Source organism: Tupaia chinensis, unplaced genomic scaffold (genome assembly GCF_000334495.1).
Source record: "Tupaia chinensis unplaced genomic scaffold, TupChi_1.0 Scaffold000146_1, whole genome shotgun sequence".
In the NCBI taxonomy this organism is placed as follows: Eukaryota; Metazoa; Chordata; class Mammalia; order Scandentia; family Tupaiidae; genus Tupaia; species Tupaia belangeri.
Window position 1 is genome coordinate 12,328,115 of NW_006159616.1, and position 9,330 is coordinate 12,337,444.

At 42.8% G+C, this 9,330-nt stretch overlaps 1 protein-coding gene across 1 annotated transcript in view; it reads left to right on the top strand.

Annotated features, from left to right (window-relative positions):
• The first annotated feature begins 7,489 nt into the window (after window positions 1-7,489).
• MTOR (mechanistic target of rapamycin kinase) overlaps window positions 7,490-9,330 on the top strand; it is a 163,881-nt gene continuing 162,040 nt past the window's right edge. The window contains exon 1 of the mRNA XM_006145332.3: window positions 7,490-7,614. The gene's annotated coding sequence lies outside the window, so the exon portion shown is untranslated. The remainder of the gene's footprint in view (window positions 7,615-9,330) is intronic.

The window sequence follows — 9,330 nt, forward strand, 5'->3', positions numbered from 1 at the left end:
AGCGGGGCCCGGGCGGAGTGCGGCCGGGGCGGGGCGAGCCCGCGGTCAGCCTGGCTCCCGCTGAAGCGGACCACGCCCCGATGCTACTTCCAGATTCTCTGCAAACAGCTCACAGCGCCGCAAGACAAACTCGAAAGTGTGTCATTTTACGACTTACCGTACACTTTAACTCACCGAAATAGGATTCATTTAATTTATCTTGTAGCGAGCGCTTACTAAGCGCCTACTGTGCGCACTTTTCAGGTTTTGGGGTGTTTTTTTTAGGTCTACTGTTTCTGCACTGTGGAAATATTGTATAATGTGCTATTGCTCGGTTCTTCCTATCCTTTCATTCAGTGACATCCTTTGGTAATCTGAAATCCGCCACAGTGGGAGTATTTACACGACACAAATCTGCAAGCGTGTGATTATTGTTAAATTGTCTGGACTTTAGAGAGTGGGGGGGGGATAGAAAAATGTCAATAATGCAGATTGAATTTAAAAGTGGGTCAGCGCTGTAGCAGTTGCATTGCAAATAGCATCAAAAACTTGAACTATTCTTCTAGTATTGGAAAACGATTATCTGATTCAGCAAAGAAGTGGCTCGTGTCATTGACGAACTAGTGAAGTCGTGACATATTTCTTTTGTTTCATTTTCCTCTCATAAAAGAAAATAACATTCATGTTAGAACTACACTCTTTGGTCGATTGCAACCACGGACGGGGAGGCTATACAATAGCAAAGAAAGCACTGTGTGAGTACTGCCTGTGTGGAAAATACAGTAAAGTATAGTATACAGATTATTTGTAAATTGCATGCTATACAGCATTTGTAGAAGCAAAAGCAATAATATACATATATACATGTACATGGGACTTTGTAATTTGTGTTACCTAGTGCAAAATGAAAATGCGGGGTTCTGGGCTAGCAGGTGGTGCCGTGTTGGGGAGCTGGACTCCCACATGTCGACCACCCTTCAAGTCCTCAGACCTGGTAAAACTTGCTTTCTCACTTTCTCTCTGTTGAACACGTGTGCCCTATAGCAAAATTTAAAAATAATAATAACAAAATTGGCATGGCGGTTAACACTGGACTCCCACATGGCTGACCCCCATTAGAGTCCCAGACCTAGCAGCTTATTTTCTCACTTTCTCTCTCTTGATCTCAAGCCTTCTCTGTCCCTCTCTGGTCAAATTAAAATAAGTAAATAAATAATTTAAATAAAACAATTCTTTTAAAAATTTTAAATAATTATTTTTTTAAATGTGAAGTCCTTTGGAAATCATTAAGAATATAGGGACCAAAAAATAAGAAAAAAGAAAAAGAATATAGTGACCAGCAGATGGCATATTGGTTATGTCACTGGACCCCCACATGGCTGACCGAGATTCAAGTCCTGGACCCAGACCCAGAGGCTTGAAACACACGCCGGGCACATGTGCATGCGTGCCCAAAATCCCAAGAGAAGACTGGAGGAGAAAGGATTGCAAAGTGACCATTCCCTCCAGGGAATGAGATCTCTACAAGAAAGAGAGAGAGAGAAATCATTAAGAATATCTGATCCCGGGGCCAGCAGGTGGCATGGTGGTTAAGGACGCTGGACTCCCACATGACTGACCGAGGTTCAAGTCCCAGACCTGGCGGCTTGCTTTCTCACTCTCGCTCACTCTGTCTCTCCCTGGTCAAATTAAAATAAATAAAGTTAAATAAAATAATTCTTTTTAAAAAAAAAGTTTAAAAAAATAAAAGAATATCTGATCCCATGACAGTGGCACACTTGCAGAACACCCAGGTTCAGTTCTGGGTCCATCCTAAATGCCTATGAAGTGGCATGCCCCTCTCATCCCAGATGCTAGGGAGGTTGAGGCAAGAGATCGTGACAGTGAGACCCTGTATTAAAAAAAAAAGAATAATTAAGAATTTCAAAGCTAAGCGCTTCAACCTCACAGATTTCACAGCCACGATACCATTTGTGTGTGTGTGTATGTGTGAGTGCGTGCGTGTACTTTTCCCCTCCCTACTACCTTTCCCCCTGGCTGTTCGTTAAACATTTACAATTTCAGTGCTCAGCACAAGCTTGTGATGCTGGCCAAACCCGAGGTCCTATGATGCCAAGTCAGACAATATATCAGAGATATATTAAAATCTTGGTCTGTCACTTACCATCTCGATGACCCAATCCCTCTGCCTCAGTTTACTCATAAATAAGGTGGGAACGATACAATCTGCCTTTAGAATTGTTTGGGAAAAACATGTGTTATATGCTGCTTAGGTACTTTACATGTATTCTTGTTTAACTCTCATAACAATGCCTACCGACGTAGGTACTATAACCCTCCCTATTTTACACATAAAGAAATAGGTACATGAGTGTAAGAGCCTAGTTTCAGACTCGGTTTGACTCCAAGCTGCTTTTGTGTGTGTGTGTGTGTGTGTGTGTGTGTGTGGAGAGGTTTTGTTTGTTTTTTTGTTTGTTTGTTTTTTTGTTTGTTTGTTTGTTTGTTTTTTTTTGCTATAGGGCTCGTGAGCTCACCAGAAAGAGAGAGAGAGACAGAGAGAGAGGGAAACGAGAAATCACCCCCAAGGGGGAATGGCCATGCTGCAGTCACTTCTCCTCCATTCTCCTCTCGGGATCTTAGGCACATATGCACACACACCTGGTGTGAGTTTAAGCCACTGGATCTGGGACTCGAACCGCAGTTGACTATATGGGAGTCCAGTGACGTAGCCATTACGCCAACTGCTGGTCCCCCAAGCTGCTTTTAACCACTACTCTCTAATGTCTAACTAAATCTATGATATATTGAAAATGCTCATTGTTATTTTAATATACTATAGGGTGCATGTGCACTCTGGAGACAATGAGAGAGAGAAAGTGATAAATCGTCTCCTGGGGCCATGGCCACTTGGCATCTCTTCTCCATTCTCCTCTTGGGGTTCTGAGCATGCACACACACAAGCCCAGAATGATTTTCAAGATGCCAGGTTCAGGACTCAAACTACAAAGTCAGCCGTGTGGAACCCAGTCACCTTAACTGCCACACCACCTGCTGGCCCAACGCAATAATATTATTTTAAGGGGCCAACAGGTGGCATGGTGGTAAAGTGCTGGACTCCCACGTGACTGACCGTAGTTCAAGCCCCAGATCTGGTGGCTTGCATTCTCACTTTCTCCCTCTCTATATACCTCTCTAGTCGAATGAAATAATAATAAGTTATTATTTTACCTTTAAATTTAAGTTGACCAGAGAAGGGCAGAGAGAGAGGGAAAGTGAGAAAGCAAGTCACCAGGTCCAAGATTTGAACCACAGTTGGCCATGTGGGAATCCAGCATCCCCAATCTCCACACTACCTGCTAGCCCCAATAAATAATTATTTTTAAAAACAATAATGATAACATTTTTTTGGGGGGGGAGGGTGCGTGCATTTTCCAGACAGCCAGAGAGAGAGACAGAGAGACAGAAAACGAGAAATCACCCCCTGGGGGGATGACCACACCACAATCCCTTCTCCTCCATTCTCCTGTTGGGATCTTGGGCACGCACGCACACACGCCCAGCATGAGTTTAAGCCACCGGGTCCAGGATTCGAACCGCGGTCGACTGCATGGGAGTCCAACAACATAGCCATTACACTAATTGCTAGTCCCATGATAACATTTTTTTGAGAGATTTTTGCTATAGGAAGCATGCACTCGCCAGAGAAACAGAGAGAGGCAGAGAGATAGAAAGTGAGAAATCACCCCGCTGGGGGAATGGCCATGCCACAATCCCTCCTCCTTCATTCTCCTCTGGAGATTTTGGGCACACATATACCCAGCATAATTTTTAAGCCACTGGTCTGGACTTGAACTGCAAGTGGCCATGTGGGAGTTCAGCTTCTTAACCACCATGCCATGCCACATGCTGGTCCCCTATCTTTGCTTATTAAAAGAAAACATGGGGCCAGTAGATGGTGTGATGGTTAAGGCATCTGGATCCCACATGGCTGACTGCATGGTTTGAGTCCTGGACCCAATGGCTTGAAAAAACATGCTGGGCACTGTGTGTGCATGCCTAAAATCCTGGAAGAAAAGGGACTGCAGCGTGGCCATCCTGCTTTTGCTGTGTGTGTGTGGGTGGGGGGGTGCTTTCTCTTGCTCTCTTTGACAACTATATGTGCCCTATGGCAAACATTTTAAATGAGACAAAATCAAAAACAAAAAGCAATCTAATTATATTTTAGGGTAGCAAAAAATCTCATATATTGCTAGTGGGAGTGAAAACTAGTATCTTCCTTGAGGCCAGCAGGTGGTAAGATGATTAAGACTCTGGACTCTCACTTGGTCAATCCTGGTTCGAGTCCCAAACCTGGCAGGTTGAAAATCATGCCAGGCATGTGTGTGTGTGTATGTGGACCTAAAATCCCAGTAGGAGAATGGTATGTCCATCCCCCTGGGAGGGAGGTGATTTCTCATTTTTCCTCTCAGTGTCTCTCTCTGTCTCTCTCCAGCAAGCACATGTACCCTATGACAAAAATCTTAAAAAGAAAAAAAAAAAAGAAAAAAAAGGAGGAAAGAAAAGAAAATTGGTACCTCCTTTAGAGAAATCAATGTGACACCATCCATCAAAACTACATATGCATTTACCTTCTGTCTCCATAATCCCATTTCAGGGAATTTATCTTGGTAGAGCTGCCAGGGAATAAAATGATGTACTATGTACAAAGGCATTCATTGCAGCATTTGTAATAGCAAAAATCTGGAAACCACACAAGTGTCCATCAACAGATGACTGGGAACATAAATTATGTTGCAACCATATGATGGAATACAGTGAGGCTCTAACAATAGCAGAAGAACAAAGAAGCTTTGTTCTATTTACTAAGATGGAAAGAGGTTCCAGGTAAACCAAATTTGTTTAAATGCAGCATAGTATATTTAGTGTAACAAAAGGGGGAAAATAAGAATGTATATTCATATATTACTTGTATTGGCATAAGAAACTCAGGGGATACATTAAGAAACCAAGAAAATAAGTAGTTAAGGGGAAAGGGGGGGCAAGATTTTTTATGATAGACATAATTCACTTGAGATCTAAGCAGTAAATATATTATTACTAGAAAACTTTTAATGATAAAAATATAGATGTGATACACAGGTGAAAATGTGAAATTTAGGGGGCCAGGAGGTGGCAGGTGGGTTCTGGACTCCCACATGGCCAACCACAGTCTGAGTCCTGAACCTGATGGCTTGCTTTCTCACTTCCTGTCTCGCTCACTCTCTCTCACTCTGTCCCTCTCTAGTTAAAATAAATAAATAAATAAATAAATAAATAAATAAATAAAAAATAGTTTTTTTTAAAAGAAAATGTTAAATTCAGAAGAATTTCACAGAAAAAGCAATATAAAGAGTGTAAAGCTAAAGTAGTAATCATAATTTATTTTTTTAAAGGTTTGCCATAGGGCTCCTGTACTCACCAGAGAGAGACAGGGAGAGAAAGTGAGAGGGAAAGTGAGAAATCAGCTCCCTGGGGGATGGCCACAGCACAATCCCTTCTCCATTCTCCTCCTGGAATTTTGGGCACACTCACATTTAGTGTGAGTTTCAAGCACCGGGTCTGGGACTTGAACTGCAGTTGACCTTATGGGGGCCCAACACCTTATCCACCACACCACCTTTTGTTCCCCTCCCCACCACCTGCACTATAATTCTTTATTCCCAGCCTTTCCCAGTCAGTAAAGATGGCATGTGTGAGTCCGCTTGGGAATCCAATCTCCATTCCCCTTATGGCTTCCAGCACTGCAGAGCGTGGAACAATGCCTATGCCATCATGTCTGAGCAAAAACATTTCTTTTTATTATATGAGTAATTGATGGTAATGTGTAAAGAAAAAAAAAAAGTATCTTCCCTAAACCCCATTACAACATATTTGTGTAAACATACACACATAGGAAATGTATTTTTTAAATGTAAAGGGTAGTATTTACATTGTTATAAAACTCATTTCTGTTTTTCAATTTGTTGTTAATTTATTTCATGTGTGAGAGACCACATGCACCCTGAATAGGGTTTCTATGCTATGACCATCCCCAACCAGCTCTGTACAACTCTGAATCGTGGGGCACACAATGCCTGGTGTACTCAGGGAGGTCTCTTGATGCCAACTGTGAACCTTCCAATACAAGTCAGCTTGGAAGAGCATGGAGTTTTCCATTCCCACTGTCCAACCAACTTGCATTAAAAAAAAAATATTTCCTTTATTTTATTTATTATTATAGTTATTTTCAATTTGATCAGAGTGAGACAGAGAGAGCGAAAGAAAGCTACTGCGTCTGGGACTTGAACCATAGTCAGCCATCTGGGAGTCCAACACCCCTAACCACCTCGGCCACCGGCTGGCCCCCCCACTTGCATTTTCTAAACAAATTGTGAGCCTTTTTCTTAACAATATGAGGGGACTTCCAAAAGTTTGTGGTAAAATGAAATTAAAGTATGTGTTTATCTTGGTGTAAAAAAAAAAGTAAAACCTATGCATAATTTTTTCATATTATGTATTTTCCATGATATTTTTGAAGGTCCCATATATTTACCTACACTATCAACGGTTATAGGAGTTGTCCTTAATCTGAATGCATCACAATTAATTTCGCCCAACTTCTATTGTGAGTTAAAATTTTTTAATATTTATTACACAAACAGCACTGTGATTTTTAAAAATAATTGTTTTATTTATTCATTCATTTATTATTTTAATTTGACCAGAGAGAGACAGAGGGTGAGAGTGAGAGAGAGAGGAAGGGAGAAAGCATGCCACCAGATTCAGGACTCAAACCCTTGTCGACCATGTAGGAAGTGTCCAGCGCCTTAACCACCATACCACCTGCTGGTCCCAGCACTATGATTTTTAAGATTTTAATTTTCAAATTCCATTTGCTATTGATTTTTTGAAACGGTTTTTTTTAAAAGATGTTGTTTTGAAATTGATTTAAGAGCAGCTCTTTGTTAAAATTTGGCTATGGTTTCTCGGGAATGACGAGAACATGTAACTAAAAACATTTTCAAATGCCTCTTAAGTTTAACAAAAGAGAAATCACAGATTTCTAAAGAGCGCTAGCCCGAAGATTGCAGGTCTTTTGCCGCAGGAATGACAGGGCGCCAGCGCCGCTCTCGCGGTCCTCTCAGATTCACACCGGGCGGGCTGGTCAGCCTCCGCCTACTACCCTTGGTACCCAGCCCGCGGTACCCAGACAGCGGACTCCGCACAGCCACAGCTCGGATGCACAGGGGAACCACAGTAGCGACGCACCGGATGTGTGAGTGGAAGTGACTAAAGTCAACTCAGGACCGATTGGTTCTCACGAGGGGACCTAAGCTTATTTTGGCCTGCTACTGGCCGCGTGGTTTGTCTATTTGAACAGTCCCCACCCCCTGGAGAAGCCGGGTCCTGAAGCTTCACTTCTCCTTCGTTACTATTGGTTTTTATCCAAGTCCATCTTCTTCTTCCTCCTGATGATTGGTCGTTAGGGTTGGGAGCCCTCCCTCCCTCCTGCCCGGCTTTAGAGGACAGCGGGGAAGGCGGGTGGTGGGGCCGGGGGCTTGAAACGGCGGTATTGGCGCTGGCGGCGGCAGCTGAGGCCTTGGCCGAAGCCGCGCGGTGAGTCTGGGGCCTGACACTGACCCCTCCAAGGCGGCGGAATGTTCAGACCCACGGCCAGTCTGGCCCGTGGGGGTGCTCGGGGAAGCCGCCTGTCTGGGACGTGGGATCCACTCAGTACCAGCCTCACCAGCTGGAGACTGCCGGAGCCTCTGGCCAGTACCGCGCTAGGCAAAGCTTACCTCCCCGGGCCCCTCAGGAGACTCCCACCCCTTCATCTCCAGTACTACCGAGGCGCCTTTGGGTCGTTCTGAACGTCACAGTGACCCCTTCTGAGCCACCTGAAAATTGGGGGTTTCCGTCTCAGGGAGCACCAACTTCAGTGTCAGCCCCTTGCTCTCCACCCTGCAGACCTCACTGGGATTTAGTACCCGGAGTTTAGCTTGGTTCCTTCCGTGGGGCTCATCCTCTGCCTCTTCTCTACCCTCATCCCTTGTTTCCAGTAATTCCACTTTAACTTTTTCTTCACCAAGATGCTTATTAATAGAATATTTGACTTCAAGTAGTTTAATTGAATTCAGCATGGACCGATGATCTGTGGGCTGGAGACCATATAAAGATACACTCATTCTTTCCTAAGAATGGAAATTCTTTGCCTGCCTCCTTCCCCCTCCTCATACACAGACACACAAACTATAGTAATTTTCCTATCAAGGATACCTAGGTTTCCACTTCCCTAAAAGAGGACAATATTGTCCACATTCTTTCTTGGCACTGGAGTATTTGAAATTTTTTCAAAATAAATTTTCCCTGGTTTTTCTCTGCATCTCACAAATTCATTTAAAATTAAGAATTTTAAGAAATTGATTTTCGGGACCAGATGGCATAATGTTTACGTTGCTGGACTCCTACATAGTCGACCATGGTTCAAGTCCTGGACCTAGTGGCTTAAACTCACGCTGGGCATGTGTGTGTGTGCATGCCCAAGATCCCAAGAGGAGAATGGAGGAGAAGGGATTATGGTGTGGCCATCCCCCTTGGAGAGTGATTTTTTTTTTTTTTGTATTGGTAATGTATTGAAGTGATATTTTTGGTTATATTGGATTAAGTAGAATACACTAATTTCACCTGTTTCTTTTTACTTTTTAAAATATGGCTACTAGGAAATTTAGCATTACATTTGTAGTTTATATTATATTTCTTTTTTAAAAATAATTATTTTTAATTTAACTTTCTTTCTTTTTTCCTTCCTCTCTTTCTTTCCTTCTTTCTTAACAGAGAGGGGCAGAGTGTGAGAGAGGGAAAGTAAAAAAGCAAGCCTCTAGGTCCGGGACTCAAACTGTGGTCTGCTACGTCGGAGTCCAGCGCATCTTTAACCACATGCCACTTGCCAGCCCCTTATATTTCTACTGGATAGTGCTTTTATAGAATAATAATCTCTCTCTTTAGAGTGAACTTGAGGATGGGAATAGCATATGGCATAATAGTTATGTTGCTGGACTCCCACATAATCAACCACAGTTCAAGTCCTGGACCTGGTAGCTTAAAACTCACACAGGGTGCATGTGTGTACATGACCAAAATCCCGAGAGAAGAATGAAGGAAAAGGCATTGTGGCGTGGCCATCCGTTCTGGGGGATGATTTTTCTCTTTCTGTCTTCATCGAGCGCATGAACCCTAGAGTGAACTTGAGGAAAGGGTCAGTTTTAGTCTTTTTAAAAATTTTTAATTTAATTTTATTCACTATCTTTTTTTTTTTTTTTTTAACAGGTTTTT